The following is a 20773-nucleotide window of genomic DNA, read 5'->3' as shown; positions in this document are numbered from 1 at the left end:
ATAATCCGTATTCCTGTACTGACTGTGGGAAGAGCTTCACAACATCAGGGACTCTGACAATTCATCAGAGAGTGCACACTGGAGAGAAGCCTTACTCCTGCTCTGACTGTGGGAAGAGGTTCTCTCAACAGATCCACTTACAAAAACACCAACATATACATACAGGAGAGAAGCCTTACTGCTGCTCTGACTGTGGGAAGAGTTTCTCTCAACAGAACCACTTAAAATGTCACCAGCGAATACATACAGGAGAGAAGCCTTATTCCTGCTCTGACTGTGGGAAGAGTTTCATCCGATTGGATATATTAAAATGCCACCAGCGAATACATACAGGAGAGAAGCCTTTCTTGCTCTGACTGTGGGAAGAGTTTCTCCCAACTGGGCAACTTAAAAACACACCAACTTATACATAAAGGAGAGAAGCCTTACTCCTGCTCTGAGTGTGGGAAGTGCTTCACAACATCAACTGATCTAAAAGTTCATCAGAGAACACACACAGGAGAGAAGCCTTACTACTGCTCTGACTGTGGGAAGAGTTTCTCCAGATTGTATACCTTAACAACACACCAACGTATACATAAAGGAGAGAAGCCTCATGAGTTCTCGCAGACCAGCTAAAATTAGTAATTACATCACTTAATTCGCTAGAGCACGATGAGACAAGGACACCCCGGCCGGCCAAACCCTCCACTAACCCAGACGATGCTGGGCCAATTGTGCGCCGCCTCATGGGTCTCCCGGTCACAGCCGGCTGGGATTGAACCCGGGGCTGCAGTGGCGCCTTAGCACTCATTGTTGAATTTGCGATTTTCAACTTATTGTGTAATGTTTATGGCCGATGAGCAACGATACGTTTTATCTATAATTTCTCTTCATATGACAAGGATTGAAAAGGATTTGCCAGTAGATTGCCGACTTGATGCATGATGACTGCTTGTCTAGCTTGCTAGCTAAGATTTTTAAAGTATGATGTTGACATGATTAGTCCAATCAAAGCTACGGTAGATATAACGTGTTTTGACGTCATTTTTTCTGTGACCAATGACCTTGAGCCTTCTTGGATGGGCACTTATTTTTTTTTCAATTTAAAGTTTTATTAAGTTTTCAATCAACCAACCAAACACATTCCACATTCACAGATGTGAATTAAAATAAAAAATTAAAATTAAAAAAATAATAATAATAAAAAATTGTTTTATATATGTATATATATATACATACATATATATACATACATACATACATACATACATACATACATACACACACAAATAATAATTATAACAAAATTTAAATTATAGAACTTGCAGCAGCACTAACAAGGTTCTTATTAGCTATTTCCAGCCTTAGCTGAGATGACGAGCCAATAATTAGTTTTTAGGTTTTACAGCACCTTACACAACACGCATCTGCCCATCTCCCTGATTCCCCCATTCACTCTGTCCAATTTGAAATATAGTTGAGTAGTGGAGACCAGAGTCTATCAAACTTGGGCTGTCTCTTGTGGAGGTCATAAGTGAGCTTTTCAAGAGGGAGAAAGTCAACAATCTGGTCAATCCACATTTTAAATGTAGGAGAAGTATTAGAGGGCCCACAATAGAAGAATACATTTCTTAGCAAAGTATGTAATGGTCATGAGCAAATTTTCTCTGTCAGGATCAAGAACAAAGTCCTGCTGGGCATTAAGAAGATAGAGACACGGGGTCATATCAAACTGTACATCTAGTATTTTCTGTGCAGCAGTATGTATAGATTGCCAAAATCTGGCAATCTCTCTGCAGCTCCAAAATACATGCATATAGGTTCCACTTTCAGAGGTACATCTATTACAATTAGGAGAAATGTCTGTTTTCATTTTATGGAGTCTCAGGGGAGTGTAATAAAATTTGTACAAAAATTTGTAATTAGATTCTTTCATTTTTACATTAGTAGAGGAGCAGTATACCCTGTCGCATACCTCCGCCCATAACTCATCACTGATAGTCAGACCAAGGTCCTTTTCCCATATTATTTTCAAAGGAGTAAGGGGAGGATCCTCCTTTCTCAGAAAGGAGTCTATAGATATAGGATATTTTGCCTTTAATGGATTGTGCTGTGACAAGAAGGGTTTCAACTTCATTCAACTGAGTTCTAAACCTCCTCTTGGAAGTAAATGAGGAGATGACATGTCTAATTTGTAGATATTTAAAAAAATGGGATCTTGGCACATTGAATTCATTGCAGAGCTCTTGAAAGGATTTCAGTGTAGTGGTCTTCTGATGAAATAGGTCTGAAAAGGTCTTGATTCCTAGAGTATGCCAAAGATTAAAGTTGGCATCTCTCAGGGCTTTTGGCAAGTCTGGGTTGCCTACTATAGGCGAGTGAGAACATATTTGGGAGGAGATGCCCAAGTATTTCTTAGTCCCTCCACGCTCGTAGGGTACTGTAAATCACAAATGTTTTGGCTATGTTGCCCACTTCACTAAAGTTATCAATGAATATGGTTGAGCTTAGTGGCAATGAACCACAAGATTGGGCTTCTATCTGGCTCCACGTTGACTCTTGTCTGTTTGTGATCCATGTTAGCATGTTGCGGATTTGGGCAGACCAGTAGTACAATTGAAGGGAGGGAAGGGCAAGACCACCCCTTAGATTCAGGTTTCGATAGAGTGGAAAGCTTGATCCTAGGTTTTTTATTGCCCCATATAAATTTGGTGATGCTTTGGTTAATTGTTTTGAAAAAGGAAGCTGGGAGATAGCATGGGAGCATCTGAAATAAATAGTTCAGTCTAGGGAGGATGTTCATACGGATTACATTAATTCTTCCTACTAAGCTAATTGGGAGGGAGATCCAGGTTTGGAGGTTGTTCTTGATTTGATCCAGGAGTGGAAGATAATTCTCTTTGAAAAGCCTATTCAGATCTGGTGTTATGAATATCCCAAGGTATTGAAACCCCTGTGTCTTCCATTGGAATGGGCATAGTGTCTTCATAGAACTGGTGAGTATAATATTGAGAGGGCAGACAGTGGATTTGTTAAAATTAATCTTATAACCTATCAACTCTGCCAGAGGCTCCGCCCCCAACAAGTAGAGCAGGGGGGACAGCGAGCACCCTTGTCTTGTGCCCCGTCCCAAAGGGAATCTGTCAGAGTTCAGTCCGTTAGTAGTCACCATGGCATTTGGATGAGAGTATAGGGATTTGATCCATTTAATAAAGTTTGGGCCCATGTTGAACTTCTCTAAGACTGAGAACAGAAAGCTCCACTCCATCCTGTCGAACGCCTTCTCAGCATCCAGTGAAGCCAGCAGGACAGGGGTCTTCTGTGCGTTTACTTGATCAATAATATCAAAAAGACGGCAAATGTTATCAGAAGAGTATCTGTCTCTAATAAATCCCCGTCTGGTCCGCTTTTATTATTTTGGGAAGAAGAGTGTTTAGTCTTTTGGCGAGCAATTTGGTGATTATTTTGTAGTCGAAATCCAACAAGCTTATGGGCCGGAAGGAGGAGCAGGATAGGGGATCCTTGTCTTTTTGAGCAACACTGTAATGCGAGCTGTGTGCATTGAGTCTGGGAGAACTCCGTTTTTGCAAAAATCCTCCAGCATTGGCATGAAAATAGGGCTAAGCTGGGGCCAAAAAGCTTTGTAGAACTCTCTGGGGAATCCATCTGGGCCTGGGGACTTGTTAGGTGGCATGGAGGTAATTGCCTCCAGGATCTCCTCAGGAGTGAAGAGGAGTTGAGATCTTCTTGGTCGGTCTCTGATAGTTTAGGTAGCGAGATTCCCTCTAGGAAAGAGTGGAGTTCTGCCTCCGTGTGTTTTTCTCTCAGAGGTATATAGTTTGCAGTAAAAATCATGAAAAGTTAAATTGATCTTTTTTGGATCATATGTGACCTCATCCTCTGCTGTTCGGATAGCCATAATTGTACGCTCTGACTGCTCTTTTTTTAATTGATAAGCAAGCAATCTACTAGGCCTATTGCTATACTCATGGTATTTCTGTTTAGTAAAGAAAACTTTTTTTTAATCTCCCAGTATAGTCCAAATTCAGTTTGGCTTTGGCTGCTTTAAGTTGACTCCAGGAGGTGCTGTCTGGGGATTGTTTATGTACTTTTTCACAGCGTTCCAGCTCCCTCTCCAGATCTAGCCTGTGTGCTTCCATTGCTTTTTTCTTAGAGGAAGCATATGCAATTAGATGACCTCTTAGTGTGGCTTTAGCAGAGTCCCACATTGTGGCCGGAGAAACAGGAGAATCTTTGTTGTCTTGTGTGTAGTTGTCTATCCATGTAGTTACCAATGTATGGAATGCTTCGTTTGATAGCATGGAGGTGTTGAATTTCCAGCTCTTTGATCTCGGGATGTTTTTGCAGAGGTCAAAGCGGAGGTGGACAAAGGCGTGATCCGAAAGCGCTATGGGTCCGATTGTACACGTGGCTGAATTTATGAAACTCTTTGGGATAAAAATGTAATCTATACGGGAGTAGGTGTTATGGACATTAGAGTAGTATGTATAGTCCATAGCTGAGCTATTAGTCTCTCTCCAGATATCTATCAGTCCCATCTCTTTAGTAAGAGAGTTCAACATCTTTGCAGATCTAGGATTTGTGGTGGTGATTTGAGATGATTTGTCTAGGGTTGGGTTCAGGGTACAATTAAAATCTCCGGCCAACACTCCAAAGGAAACACAATGCTCATTGAACAGAGTTATCATTTTCGACATAAAAGCAGGAGTATCTGTGTTAGGGCGTATATGTTTAAGATAGTAATTGGTTGCCCATACAGTGACCCAGTTATCAAGATAAATCTCCCCTCCGGATCAGATATGTTTTTGTCAATTATGAATGGAACATTCTTATGGATAAGTATTGCTGTACCTCTACTGTTGGATTTGAAAGATGAGAAATACACCTGTCCCACCCAAGCTCTGCGGAGTTTGGCATGTTCAGCATCACAGAGGTGTGTCTCTTGCAATAGCGCGATGTCTGCTTTTTCCTTTTTTAGAGCACATAGTATCTTTTCCGTTTTATTGCATGGCCTAGACCGTGGCAGTTCCATGTCAATAGATTTAAGGTACTAGTCATCGTCATCGAACAGTAATCGAACTTTAGTGCAAGTCATCTCTGGGTAAAGGTGGATCGTTAGTTACAGCTGCGTTCACATAAAAGGAAAATAAATGGTTTACATAAAATAACAATCTCTAGAACACCCCAGCCGAGTTCCCAAACAACTCGACATATCCCGTTGGATCTATTACCTCCCGCTCAGTCACAATTCTGTGTTCCAACAAAAAAAAAGACCGGGAACAGTTAGCAACGCACAACGTCTCCCCCTCCCCACCAAAGAAATGCCTCATCCTCTCCGCCCGCATTGAGTAACTGACAACGTAGCCCCCGTCCAGAACACATTAAGAAAGGGAGAAAATAAAATCAATAGCCCAGCCTACATACAGTAGGCCTAAGTTATAATATGGGGCCTATCGGATGGGCACTTATAATGTAAGTCTATGGCAGCACCCAAGGGCCTACAATTTTCGAGCTCTACCCGTACATTTTGCGGTGACGTAGTGTCCCCATGAGTGACAGAACATTGAGCGAAAGTTAAGTGAAATTCAATCTCGTGCTTCTCTGCGCTGGCTGATTTTTCTACTGCAGGGAAGTCTGAGGGGAGCTGAGTGCCCGCGCAGGCGCGCAGTTTAGAGGGAATATTGCGCCTCAAATTATTCTCAAGATAGCACATTGGTAATAGTCAGTGACAAATATAAATGCTAAGCAGGGCTAGGTTAAAGGGAATACACAGTGAAAACTGCATTTATATTGTATTTATTTTGAACTAAGGCAGATGTAATCACCAAAGTCTGAAAAATCACTAATTAAATCAATCAATCAATCAATCAATATTACTGTGTGTTGAGCTGTATCTGAACAGCCAATCACGTGTTTTGCTTTGCCTCATGTGAGGTGACATCAGCTCACCTACTCATTATAATATGTCCACCTTGGATGACAGACCAAAAGGATAGCTGTAGATACGTCAACTCTCCACAAGGAGGTGCTGCACAGCTTGTCTTTTCTCAAATCAAATCAAATCACATTTTATTGGCCACATGCGCCAAATACAACAGGTGCAGACATTACAGTGAAATGCTTACTTACAGCCCTTAACCAACAGTGCATTTATTTTTAATAAAAAGTAAAATAAAACAACAACAAATAAGTGTTGAGAAAAAGAGCAGAAGTAAATTAAAATAACAGTAGGGAGGCTATATATACAGGGGGGTACCGGTGCAGAGTCAATGTGCGGGGGCACCGGCTAGTTGAGGTAGTTGAAGTAATATGTACATGTGGGTAGAGTTAAAGTGACTATGCATAAATAATTAACAGAGTAGCAGCAGCGTAAAAAGATGGGGTGGGGGCAGTGCAAATAGTCCGGGTAGCCATGATTAGCTGTTCAGGAGTCTTATGGCTTGGGGGTAGAAGCTGTTGAGAAGTCTTTTGGACCTAGACTTCGCAATCCGGTACCGCTTGCCGTGCGGTAGCAGAGAGAACAGTCTATGACTAGGGTGGCTGGAGTCTTTGACAATTTTGAGGGCCTTCCTCTGACACCGCCTGGTATAGAGGTCCTGGATGGCAGGAAGCTTGGCCCCAGTGATGTACTGGGCCGTACGCACTACCCTCTGTAGTGCCTTGCGGTCGGAGGCCAAGCAGTTGCCATATCAGGCGGTGATGCAACCAGTCAGGATGCTCTCGATGGTGCAGCTGTAGAATTTTTGAGGATCTGAGGACCCATGCCGAATCTTTTCAGTCTCCTGAGGGGGAATAGGCTTTGTCGTGCCCTCTTCACGACTGTCTTGGTGTGTTTGGACCATGATAGTTCGTTGGTGATGTGGACACCAAGGAACTTGAAGCTCTCAACCTGTTCCACTACAACCCCGTCGATGAGAATGGGGGCGTGCTCAGTCCTCTTTTTTTTTTTCCTGTAGTCCACAATCATCTCCTTTGTCTTGGTCACGTTGAGGGAGAGGTTGTTATCCTGGCACCACACGGCCAGGTCTCTGACCTCCTCCCTATAGGCTGTCTCATCGTTGTCGGTGATCAGGCCTACCACTGTTGTGTCGTCGGCAAACTTAATGATGGTGTTGGAGTCGTGCCTGGCCATGCAGTCATGGGTGAACAGGGAGTACAGGGAGGGGGACTGAGCACGCACCCTGAGGGGACCCCGTGTTGAGGATCAGTGTGGCAGATGTGTTGTTACCTACCCTTACCACCTGGGGGCGGCCCGTCAGGAAGTCCAGGATCTAGTTGCAGAGAGAGGTAGGTGTTTAGTCCCAGGATCCTTAGCTTAGTGATGAGCTTTGAGGGCACTATGGTGTTGAATGCTGAGCTGTAGTCAATTAATAGCATTCTCACGTAGGTGTTCCTCTTGTCCAGGTAGGAAAGGGCAGTGTGGAGTGCAACAGAGATTGCATCATCTATGGATCTGTTGGAGCGGTATGCAAATTGGAGTGGGTCTAGGGTTTCTGGGATAATGGTGTTGATGTGAGCCATGACCAGCCTTTCAAAGCACTTCATGGCTACAGACGTCAGTGCTACGGGTCGATAGTCATTTAGGCAGGTTATCTTAGTGTCCTTGGGCACGAGGACTATGGTGGTCTGCTTGAAACATGTTGGTATTACAGACTCAGTCAGGGACATGTTGAAAATGTCAGTGAAGACACTTGCCAGTTGGTCAGCACATGCTCGGAGTACACGTCCTGGTAATCCGTCTGGCCCTGCGGCCTTGTGAATGTTGACCTAGTGGATATAACGTTGAAGATCTGACGTTGTTTCAAAGGTACAAATTCAACATATATTCAACCTATTTATACAAGGTTTAAGAAAATTGGTTAACATGATGCCATAATCCTGTGGTTGAAATTTGACTGTCAAAACAACCGTTTTTGCAAATCCAATGTACAGTATTCTACACGTACATTCCACGTCACAATACGTTGACAAATTATGTTGAAACAACGTTGATTCAACCGGTTTGTGCCCAGTTGGCACCTTGTCAGTTGTGCTGTGTTTTGTTAGCTTCTACTGAAAATATATTGAGATGACCTTGGATTTGCCCTTAGGGTTGAATACCCTCTGGATTCTCACATTGAAACAATTTGTGGTGAGAACCAATATAGATAATTAGATATGATATTGATTTAGTTTGATATAGATATGAGCAAGGCATATTGTGATATCGGTTTATCCTTGCTGTTAACCTACACTTAAAGGTATAGTAGAACAACCTACGTGACCGTTGCTGCAGGATCAAAACCTTCTCAATTTAGCATAGCTAACCGCTTGACCATGGGCTATCAATTGATTCCTATTGTATTCAAACTGTTTAGGTAGGTTAGACACCCAGAACAATCACACTTGGCCCAATGAGCATTCAGCAAGCAGTTTTCTGGACTTCACAAAGCCATGGAAGTGAAGTGTACACAGTTGCATTGTTATTCATTGAAACAGATATTATATCAGTGGAGGCTGCTGAGAGGAGGATGGCTCATAATAATGGCTGGACCAGAGTGAATGGAATGGCATCAAACATCTGGAAACCATGTGTTTGATGTATTTGATATTGATATATATTTTCCATATTGCTGCCCATCACTTAAAACAATGGAGTCTGAAAGTTGACTGGGTGGTACTGCTGCTTCCCTCTGCAGTTTTCTGTGGGAATGAGCAAGTAGACAACATGTATCAAATAGAGATGGTGTGATGATCAGTTTTCACCACTAGTTTGGGATAATTTTTTTCTACTAAATTACTATTTCTTTAATGTTAAACAGGCTATGAAAAGACTGACTACATGTGTTTATTAAATTGTCTTTTCAAAACTAGATTTGTTTTGTTAGTCATTGATAACGAATTAGTTTGGAAAACCACATTCAAGCCAACTAAATTGATCTGCCAATGAAAAATAAAGTTTGTATATGAATTTGTGCTGGTCAAACAGCTGTAAGACCTGCTAGAGTACTTGTACTGTAACTTTATTGATCTACTGAATCATTTTAGTTTTGGGGGGTTATCTTTACAGTAAATATAATGCTTTTGTTTAATTCATGGAATTCAAATTAATATATATCTGTATTTATCTACTCAATACATGTCACGACACCTCTACACATTGGGACAAGCCAATTTGCTAGTCACCAATATTCTCTAAATCTAATTAGTGATGGCTGTTTATGATGGCTGTCTTATGGCCTGGAAATAGAAGCTGTTTCATTTTCTCGGTCCCCTGTACTGTCTCGGAGACGGTTAGTCCATCAGTCCAATAGATGTCGCTGACTGTTGCACTGTGGAAGTGGGGGACAGGATGTTCCGGGTTGACGCGCATCATTCTTCATAATAAAGAAAACGCCAGAACTCTGCTGTCCATTTGTCTTTATTACTAGAGGTATGTAAAAGCACGTTTAAACTGTCTAATATCGAAAGAACGTCATAACATGTTAGATAACAAATCCGTCAAGGTATAATCACGTTTGGGAAAGGTTTTGTCTTATTTTTCTGGGTAGAACGTGATCAAAAAAAATTCAAGCACACGGCACCGTGTCCACCACACGTTTTCATTTGTGAGGCTTTCCGGGTTCGTATATAGCTCAGTGGGTTTCGCCTGGGGATGTTAAGTACAATTTTTTTTGGGAAAGTTGCAGATAGAAATGCCCTGAATAGAACTGACATGATTCATTAGAATCAGAGGCATGTTTGTTCTACATAATACATTTCTATCTGAATGTGGCCAACGTCTCCGTCCTCCTGCTGGACGCAGCCCTGGTACCCGCTTGTCCCTATGTATGTGAAGCTAGCCACAATAACGATTAACCACAATAGTGGAATTTGCAGTTCACCCTCAAAATAAAAAGCCTCGTTGAAAGTGATGCAAACTGATACAAAATAGTGGAATCATGTCAAATTACACTAGATAACGCTAAACATGGTTGGAATGTTGTTACTTAATTTAAAAGGAACTACAATAATTAATTCGGAAAAAAACTGTTGAAATCCCACTGTGGAGGTATTAGACCACATAATTGTTTTTATTTTTATTTTATCATGTAGCAGACGCTCTTATCCAGAGCGACTTACAGGAGCAATTAGGGTTAAGTGCCTTGCTCAAGGGCACATCGACAGATTTTTCACCTAGTCGGCTCGGGGATTAGAACCAGCGACCTTTCGGTTACTGGCACAACGCTCTTAACCACTAAGCTACCTGCCACCCATGCATTGGGGGCATTCTTATACACAAGTTTACGCGCTGTATCCCGGGTGGCGCCATAACTCTACACAAATGCATTTCATTTCCGTCGACGCTAGCTTGGGAACACGGTTACTTGGGAAACAAGTCACTTGCAGAATTTTTGGCAACAAAGAACTGCGAAATCACAACTGTGGCAAACGGAGATAGGGTAGATTACCATATTGCCTGCAATGGTCCAAAAGGCTACTACATGCAGGTACAAATTGGGATACACTGCACAGGGCTTCAGCACTCCAAGTTGGTGATCTGGAACAAAACTGAGCACCTAGAAATCGAAGTACCCTACGACCAAGGCTTTGTCCAGGGGCATATCATAAGGCTGCGCACATTCTACTTTGCCCACATGCTCCCGAAAATGGTTGATGATTTTGTTGAGGGAAGGTTACAGTTCTGCAGTAAATATCTCAGCATTTTAAAACCAAAATAAACTGCCTTATTTAGGTCATGCCCACAGGAGCCAACAGATGTCCATTGTTTACATGATCTCTTTATGCTGTGCAATATATCAGTGTGCCTACTGTTTGAGTGAAAATAAAGTTTGATGTAATTTCAATCCTTAGAGTGCTACAATTTATTTTAACACAGTTCATAATTCATAGTAAGCTCATACTGTACATAAATAACACTGGATTAATTAATTGTTTTGAGGAAACTAAACAAATGGCTTCAACAAGAAAGATTGCGTGTTTAATCTTAACAGGTATTAAAAGTAAAATACAAAAGCAGCCCACACAATTACATCACTATGAAAATATTCATATATAATATTAAAAAATACAATGCACGCAGTATTTGTTGTGTTTATCTGTATTTAATGAACAACATGGCTGGGTGTTGGTAGACAGGGACACAGGGCAAGATTCTAAACCTCACTGATCAGTGGACTCTTCAGGTTAACTAGGCCAGCACAGATGGTTAAGATGTTGTCCAGTTTCGGTGCCATGCTGATGGGAACATTCTGGGATAAAATCTTAAACACCTTCAGTCTCTGGATTGCTCTTTCCACATGTATGCGGACATTGGCTACTCGCCTGGTGCGTGTCGTCTCCTCATTGGTCAACTGATTGCGCCTGTAGGTGAAAGCAGGGATGTTCAAACTGACCCTTCTCTCATCAAGCAAGTCTCGAATGGCGAACCCACGGTCCGCCATGACCTCATCACCAGCCCTCAGATAGTCTAGGAACCCACTGTCCATGGTGATAAACTTATCGCTGCTTCTGCCAGCATAGGCATCAGATATAAACATGATTAGCCCATTAGGGGCCACAGCGACGAGATATTTCACAGTGTTGCGTGATTTATACTGGCTGAAAGTGTCACTCCTTGAGTCGTGGTTTGTGGCTCTCTGCATGGCACTTTCGGCACAGTCAATGATGCAGGTGGTTCGAGGGTAGTTCCTCTGAAACGACAAGGGCATGGTGGCACGAATGGTCTCTCTTGGAAGCCAGGGGATCAGGACTTTGAACTGTTCACCCATCACGTCAATCCAGTGACTAATCACAATGCTTGCCATGGATGTAGACACATTGAAGCGGTGAGCAATATCTCCTAATATTAGGTTTAGTTTTAGTTTCATCAACGTCATAAGTATTTGGTCAACAACAGGAAGGGTAATTGATGGCTTACTGAAAGGCAACAACACCGTCACCAGGGTGAATAATTGAACCATAAGCACTCCTGTATACAGCAGGGACCTAGCATCATCAATGACCGTGGTGCTGGTCACAGTAGGACCCATTTCTGCCTCGCACTGTGTGGCCTTGTCTACTTTAACAGACTGTGTTGTTGAACAGTAAATGTGATCAATATGTGACGGATCCTCCCATTGGGTCTGGGCATCTCGAAATTTTGGTGTAGCAGGCTCGGCCTCACAGACAGGCTGACAGGTTTCTGGAGCATCTAAAAAGGGGAAGAGAAAACATGGATGGAGCAAAATTAATGCAGGCATAGAGTCCTCTCACTACAAACATCACAATGGAAAAATGTGTACTACAACATTGCACTCACACGCACACACACAATCATCATCACAACAGCCTGCCACCTTGCATTGTATTTATGATGTAGACTAAGGCACACGCAGGCAGGCACACACACACACACACACACACACACAATTAATGATGTAGCTATCGTGGGCATTGTTTGTCCCATCTCCAAAACAATCAACTGCCTTAGCAAAATACCGGTAGCAATGTTAATGTATGACAACTTCTTCATAATTAACAGTATTGTCAGCTTCATAGCTAAAGTTGCTGAACTTACCCTCAGATTCAAGTCTGCGTTTCTTTATCTGGGGGAGGCAGTGGTCCGCTGGGTGAGTTGACGCCTCTTTGGCTGGGGAGGGCGATTGTATCCCAACCACAACTCTGGGAAAGGATTATCCTTGGTAGGTTTTTGGTCAACAAAGTGATAGGAACAAACAAAAACGTTGAGGGGTGGTTTCTTTAGATTCAATGCCTTCAGCCAGGTCCTTGATTCCGAGTCGGTATCAGGCTTGCGAAAAAATGTAAACAATGGAGCGCATGGACATTGCCTCTTCGTAGCTGGTTTGTGGTCGTAGCACTCTCTATCTAACCACTCGTTCAGGTGCTTTCTCAAGTTTTTGCAACCAACTACCGCACACGTCGTTCCCGAACCACTTTTCTTCATGTTGTAATTGTAATTTTTATATCCTCTTTGTCACTGCGATATCAGTGCTTTGTCGGCACAACAAAGCTAGCTAGCAAAACAAACCCAGCCCGGCAGAACGGAAGTGGATTGCATCGACGGGAGGAGTTCAGGAAGTAGAGCGGAAACGGCTCAAAAACTTGTCTATATGCACTTATGAAACGGGTTGGATTGTGCTCCCATGGAACGGGTGACACCCACAGAAAACAATTCTCAAGAGTTTATACAAATATTAGCGTCTTAGCTCTTATTGCAGAACTTTGACTGTGAAAAATCACCTTCCCAGTCAGTCTATTGCAGGGGTACTCCAGTATTATTTGAGAAGGTCCGGTCACACAAATTTCCTAGGTGGAAAAGTTCCGGATGGAGATTGTCATTTATTGGCGTAGTAACACACTTGCGACCCCAAACTGTTCACAACCTTCTTGTTGGCAGAGTGAACATTTAGCTGTTTTAAAGCAAATTTCCTGCAATTCTACACGTTTCCATGTCTTATGTGTGTTTATATGATACCAGGGGTTGAAGTCCAACCAAAAAAGAATTATTATTTATATATTTTTTTTGGGACCCGGTTTCCATATTGACCCCGTTCTGGTTAAGTATGGAGGGGCTTTTGTTTGTATTGGACATTCATATTGCACTCTACAGCCTTACCTATGGATTGTTCAGCCTACTCAGTGACACCCACAGAACACAACTATGTAGAGTTTACACAAGTATTAGCTTCTCAGCTCTATTGCAGGACTCTGAAACCACTGTTGTCCGGGAGTTTAACAACAGTACAGTATAACGTACTTTATTGTACTCTACTCTACTCTGATGTACTCTGTCAGGGCCGGGCGATATGGAATAAAAATCATACAGCTGTATCTTGAGTTTTTTTAAACTTATTGGTGATTCAAGATATCTCAATTTTGTTTTCCTCTAAGTAAGCATTGTACAATTAAAGGTAAAATACACTGCATTTCAAACAGTCAGCAATCTAATGAATTGAGGGCTTGTGAAGTTATACCTAAGCTAAATATAACCCATCCACAACTATAAGACCCACTAATTATTGTATTAATTCATCAAAATAGTTTAACCTGCTTTTTTGTTGTTTTTGCAATAATCACTGATCAGGCATTCAAGTCTGTCTATAAAAATGCCCTTTTTTGTTACAAATGTAACTTGAACACTGCATAATGCACATTCACTAATAATGACTAACTTCTTGTAGCAGGCATTAGGCTATAGAAAATGAACACCGGTCTCATCAACAATCTCTCAAGCCCACGTGCTAGTGATTATCCAGCTAATCTTTATATTTCAAGTTTAGCCAACTTGGATCTGTTTGCTAACAAGGTTGAACAGTTGAGTTGTTATGAACACACCATTCTGTCTGTCTCCAACTGTTTGAAAAGCATGTTAGCCTGTCCACTTTGTTCAGATGTTGAAATCAAGTGGCCTATCTTATTTCTCAGAATGAGAACGAGTTGCTAATTCCTTACAGTGCATTCGGAAAGTATTCAGACCCCTTCCTTTTTTCCACATTTTGTTACATTAGCCTTATTCTAAAATGGATGAAATTCATTTTTTTCCCCATCAATCTAGACACAATACCCCATAATGACAAAGCGAAAATACACAACAGAAATGCTTTATTTACATAAGTATTCAGACCCTTTGCTATGAGACTCAAAATTGAGCTCAGGTGCATCTTGTTTCCATTGATCATCCTTGAGATGTTTCTACAACTTGATTGTTGTCCACCTGTGGTATTCATTTGATTCAATTGATTGGAAATGATTTGGAAAGGCACACACCTGTCTATATAAGGTCCCACAGTTGATAGTGCATGTCAGAGCAAAAACCAAGCCATGAGGTCGAAGGAATTGTCCGTAGAGCTCTGAGACAGGAGTGACTCTTCCTAGAGCTGGCCGCCCGGCCAAACTGAGCAATTAGGGGAGAAGGCACATGACAGCCCGCTTGGAGTTTGCCAAAAGGCACCTAAAGGACTCTCAGACCATGAGAATCAAGATTCTCTGGTCTGATGAAACCAAGATTGAACTCATTGGCATTAGTCAAGTGTTACATTTGGAGGAAACCTGGCACCATCCTTACAGTGAAGCATGGTGGTGGCAGCATCACCCTTGATGAAAACCTACTAAGGACCTCAGACTGGGGCGAAGGTTCATCTTCCAACAGCGACCCTAAGCTCACAGCCAAGACAATGCTGGAGTGCCTTTGGGACAAGTCTCTGAATGTCCTTGAGTGGCCCAGCCAGAGCCCGGACCAGATCGAACATCTCTGGAGAGACCTGAAAATGGCTGTGCAGCGATGCTCCCCATCCAACCTGAAAGAGCTTGAGAGGATCTGCAGAGAAGAATGGAAACTCTCCAAATACAGGTGTGCCAAGCTTGTAGCGTCATAACGAAGAAGACTCAAGGGTGTAATCAAAGCCAAAGGTGCTTCAACAAAGTACTGAGTAAAGGGTCTGAATACTTATGTAAATGTGTTATATCATTAATTTTTTTATTTTTTTACATTTGCCAAAACTTCTACAAAGCTGTTTTTGCTTTGTCATTATGGGGTATTGTCTGTAGATTAATGAGGGAAAAAAATTTAATCAATTTTACAATAAGGCTGTAAGGTAACAAAATGTGGAAAAAGTCAAGGGGTCTGAATATTTTCCAAATGCATTGTATATGAATTTAGGACATTTACAATAGGTTAAGTGCATTTACGTTGTGTAACCTAATTTATAGTGTGAACTTTGTGATATGAATTGAATGGTTTGTTGTCAATGCTTAGCTACCTGATCTAATATAGTTTGAGAATAAAGAAAGTGCCCAGAACTTTCAAGACTAATTTTTGTGTCCGTTTCTCTTTATTACTACAGGCCGACTCAGATTAAGTCTGAGGCCGGTAACATCAACAGTGAGGACAAATCCAGTCTGCCTCCCTCCTTCCACACTGGGTCCAAACCTACAGTCACTGGGTCCTGATTGTGACAGTGGAGCCCGGTTTACTGCAGGATCTAGAGATGGCATCAGTGAAGCTGGAAGACTGCAGTCAAACACTGGAGCTGAATGTCAACATTAAAGATGAAGAAGAGGAGGAGAAGATTGGGAAATCTGTTTCTCATGGTAAGAGCAGGTTCTATCTATAAGTTATCTTCAGAAGTTGGACCTCCATATGTTATGACCCAGTCTATTGAATTGTGTAAATTTGACAGCACATATCCCTGAACGACTGGGCTATCTGGAGCACTCAGAGATTAGACAAAAAGTTAAGTAGAAAAACTGCCAGTGTTTTAAAGTTCTATGAAATGAGTCTGTGTAGTTACTATCCCTTGTGATAGTTAGTGGAGGATGATGTGGCTTATAATTTCCGCCCCATTTTGCCTTTTGCTGTTGAATTGCTTCTAGGGCTGACCCCATTTAGTTCGCTGGTTGATTGTTTGGTCGATAGGCTGTTGGTCGACCAAGCTTTCTTTAGTTGAGCACTGGCAAATATATATACTATCGGTCATACGTTTTAGAACACCTACTTATTCAAGGGTTTTTCTTTATTTTTACTATTTTCTACATGGTAGAATAATAGTGATGACATCAAAACTATGAAAAAACACATATGGAATCATGTGGTAACCAAAAAAGTGTTAAACAAATTAAAATATATTTTATATTTGAGATTCTTCAAATAGCCACCATTCGCCTTGATGATAGCTTTGCACACTCTTGGCATTCTCTCAACCAGTTTCACCTGGAATGCTTTTCCAACAGTCTTGAAGGAGTTCCCACATATGCTGAGCACTTGTTGACTGCTTATCCTTCACTCTGCGGTCCGAATCATCCCAAACCATCTCAATTTGGTTGAGGTCAGGGGACTGTGGAGGCCAGGTCATCTGATGCAGCACTCCATCACTCTGGAGGTGTGTTGGGTCATTGTCCTGTTGAAAAACAAATGATAGTCCCACTAAGCCCAAACCAGATGGGATGGCGTATCGCTGCAGAATGCTGTGGTAGCCATGCTGGTTAAGTGTGCTTTGAATTCTAAATAAATTACAGTGTCACCAGCAAAGCACCCCCACACCATAACACCTCCTCCTCCATGCTTTACGGTGGGAAATACACATGAGGAGATCATCCGTTCACCCACACCGCATCTCACAAAGACACGGCGGTTGGAACCAGAACACCAATTTGGACTCCAGACCAGAGGACAAATTTCCACCGGGTCTAATGTCCATTGTTCGTGTTTCTTGGCGGAAGCAAGTCTTTTCTTCTTATTGGTGTCCTTTAGTAGTGGTTTCTTTGCAGCAAATTGACCATGAAGGCCTGATTCGCACAGTCTCCTCTGAACAGTTGATGTTGAGATGTGTCTGTTACTTGAACTCTGTGAAGCATTTATTTGGGCTGCAATTTCTGAGGCTGGTAACTCTAATGAACTTATCCTCTGCAGCAGAGGTAACTCTGGGTCTTCCATTCCTGTGGCGGTCCTCATGAGAGCCAGTTTCATCATAGTGCTTGATGGTTTTTGCGACTGCACTTAAAGAAACTTCTTGAAATTGTCAGTATTGACTGACCTTCATGTCTTAAAGTAATGATGGACTGGCGTTTCTCTTTGCTTATTTGAGTTGTTCTTGCCATAATATGGACTTGGTCTTTTACCAAATAGGGCTATCTTCTGTATACCTTGTCACAACAGAACTGATTGGCTCAAACTCATTAATTCCACAAATTAACTTTTAAGAAGGCACACCTGTTAATTGAAATGCATTCCAGGTGACTACCTCATGAAGCTGGTTGAGAGAATGCCATTTGGCAAATCTGACCATAATGATATCCTCCTGATTCCTGCTTACAAGCAAAAACTAAAGCAGGAAGCACCAGTGACTTCGAGTAATAAAATAGTGGTCAGATGAAGCAGATGCTAAGCTACAGGACTGTTTTGCTAGCACAGACTGGAATATGTTCCGGGATTCTTCTGATGGCATTGAGGAGTACACCACATCAGTCACTGGCTTCATCAATAAGTGCATCGATGACGTCGTCCCCACAGTGACTGTACGTACATACCCCAACCAGAAGCCATGGATTACAGGCAACATCCGCACTGAGCTAAAGGGTAGAGCTGCCGCTTTCAAGGAGCAGGACTCTAACCCGGAAGCTGATAAGAAATCCCGCTATGCCCTCCGATGAACCATCAAACAGGCAAAGCGTCAATACAGGACTAAGATCGAATCATACTACACCGGCTCCGACGCTTGTCCGATGTGGCAGGGCTTGCAAACAATTATAGACTACAAATGGAAGCACAGCCGCGAGCTGCCCAGTGACACGAGCCTACCAGACGAGCTAAATTGCTTCTATGCTCGCTTCGAGGCAAGTAACACTGAAACATGCATGAGAGCATCAGCTGTTCCGGACGACTGTGTGATCACGCTCTCCGTAGCCGATGGAGTAAGACCTTTAAACAAGTCAACAAACGCATTACCAGGACGTGTAATCCGAGGCATGCGCTGACCAACTGGCAAGTGTCTTCACTGACATTTTCAACCTCTCCCCTGTCTGAGTCTGTAATACCAACATGTTTCAAGCAGACCACCATAGTCCCTGTGCCCAAGAACACTATGGTAACCTGCCTAAATGACTACCGACCCGTAGCACTCACGTCTGTAGCCATTAAGTGCTTTGAAAGGCTGGTCATGGCTCACATCAACAACATTATCCCAGAAACCCTAGACCAGGGGTGTCAAACTCATTTTTAGCTCAGGGGCCCATGGAGGAAAATCTATTCCCAAGTGGGCCGGACCGAAAAATCATGGTATATATAACTTAAAAACAACAACTTCAGATTGTTTTCTTTGTTTTAATACGATCAACATACAACATAAAGCTGGAGCCTGAGGACAGTGTGTCCAAAATAGTACAAGCACAACATCACTATTAATCATAAAAAACGTCAAGTTTATTTGAAAATTCTAAAGAAAAAGAACACACAAACACACAATGCTTCCATGATTAACAGAACTGTTTCACATATCACAGAACTATATCAGGGTGTCATTTCTCAGGCAGAAATGTAGATAAAAATAATGAAATCCTGTTCCCCAAACAAGTGCAAGAACCACAGAGTCAAGAATAGGTTAAATATACAAATAAAATAAAATCAATTAAAAACAATAGCACATCAACATAAAAACATATAAACATAAAGCTGGAGCCTGAGGACAGTGTCCAAAAGTACAACATCACTATTAATCATAAAACACCTCAAGTTATTTGAAAGTTCTGAGGACAAAGAACACACAAACACACAATGCCTCTGTGATTCACAGAAGTATATCACAGATCACAGAACTATATCAGGGTGTCATTTCTCAGGCAGAAATGTAGATAAAAATAATGAAATCCTGTTCCCCAAACAAGTGCAAGAACCACAGAGTCAAGAATAGGTTAAATATACAAATAAAATAAAATCAATTAAAAACAATAGCACATCAACATAAAAAACATATAAACATAAATCTGAAAGCGTTGATCAAACTCCCGTAACAGTCCAGTTATTTTATCTTTGAACCGCTTCATGTCTGCCACATGTTGGGTCCGCACACATTTTTCAGACAGGGGAAGTGAGCTGCATCACCACCGGCAAGTTGCGTCTCCCACAATGACAGCTTCAACTTGAAAGAACGTATGCTGTCATAATACTGCGTGACAACTTTGTTGCGCCCTTGCAGCTGTTTGTTCAAGTTATTCAGGTGCTCTGTAACATCCACCATAAATGCAAGGTCCGGCATCCATTCTGCGGAATGAAATTCTAACACTGGTTTGCCCTTTTCTTCCATGAACTGTTCAATTTCTTCTCGTATATCAAAGAAACGCCTCAGCACAGCACCTCGGCTTAACCATCTTACCTCAGTGTGGTATGGCAGGCCATAGATTTGGTCTTTCTCTCTGAGAAGGCTGTCAAACTGACGGTGATTCAGGCTTCTGGATCGGATGAAATTAACAGTTTGGATGACCACCTTCATGAAGCGTTATCCATCTTTAATGACTTGCAACACAAAGCCTCCTGGTGCAAAATACAGTGAAAAGTCAAAAAATCACGTCCTCCATTTGCAGATTGCACTTTCTCTCTGAACTTTGTCACAACGCCTGCTTTTTTCCCGATCATTGAGGTCGCACCATCTGTAGCCAGGCTGACAGCGGGACCAGTCCACTCCGACCCTGTCCAGCGCGCCGACGAGTGCGGTAAAAATATCAGCTGCTGTCGTTGTATCTGTCATCGGCACGAACTCTCACGAACTCCTCGGTGACGGTCAATGTGTCATCAACTCCGCGGATGAAAAAAATGGCCAGTTGTGCAACATCTGTAATGTCCGTGCTTTCATCAATTGCAACGAAAACCCAATAAATGACTTTACTTTTGCTTCAACTGGCTGTCCAAATCCACTGAAAGATCGGAAATCCTGTCTGCAACTGTGTTTCTTGTCAGGCTGATATTTGCAAAAGCCTGCCGCTTTTCAGGGCACACAATCTCCGCTGCCTTCATAAACAGTTTGCTTGCTTAACACAATTGCTATTGCGCCATCCAGTGGACGCAATTGGAACAGCAGTTTATTTTATTGAAAAATTGCAGCGCATTTTTATACTTAAAAAAAAAAAAAAAAAAATTCTTTTTTCTTTTTTCTAAATCATCTCGCGGGCCGGATTAAACCCGTTTGCGGCCTGATCCGGCCCGGCGGGCCTATCGTTGACACCCCTGCCCTAGACCCACTCCAATTTGCATACCGCCCCAACAGATCCACAGATGATGCAATCTCTATTACGCTCCACA

The sequence above is a fragment of the Coregonus clupeaformis genome, unplaced genomic scaffold (assembly GCF_020615455.1).
Source record: "Coregonus clupeaformis isolate EN_2021a unplaced genomic scaffold, ASM2061545v1 scaf0273, whole genome shotgun sequence".
Taxonomy (NCBI): Eukaryota; Metazoa; Chordata; class Actinopteri; order Salmoniformes; family Salmonidae; genus Coregonus; species Coregonus clupeaformis.
The sequence above is the reverse complement of the archived record's forward strand: the minus strand, read 5'-3'. Positions refer to the sequence as shown.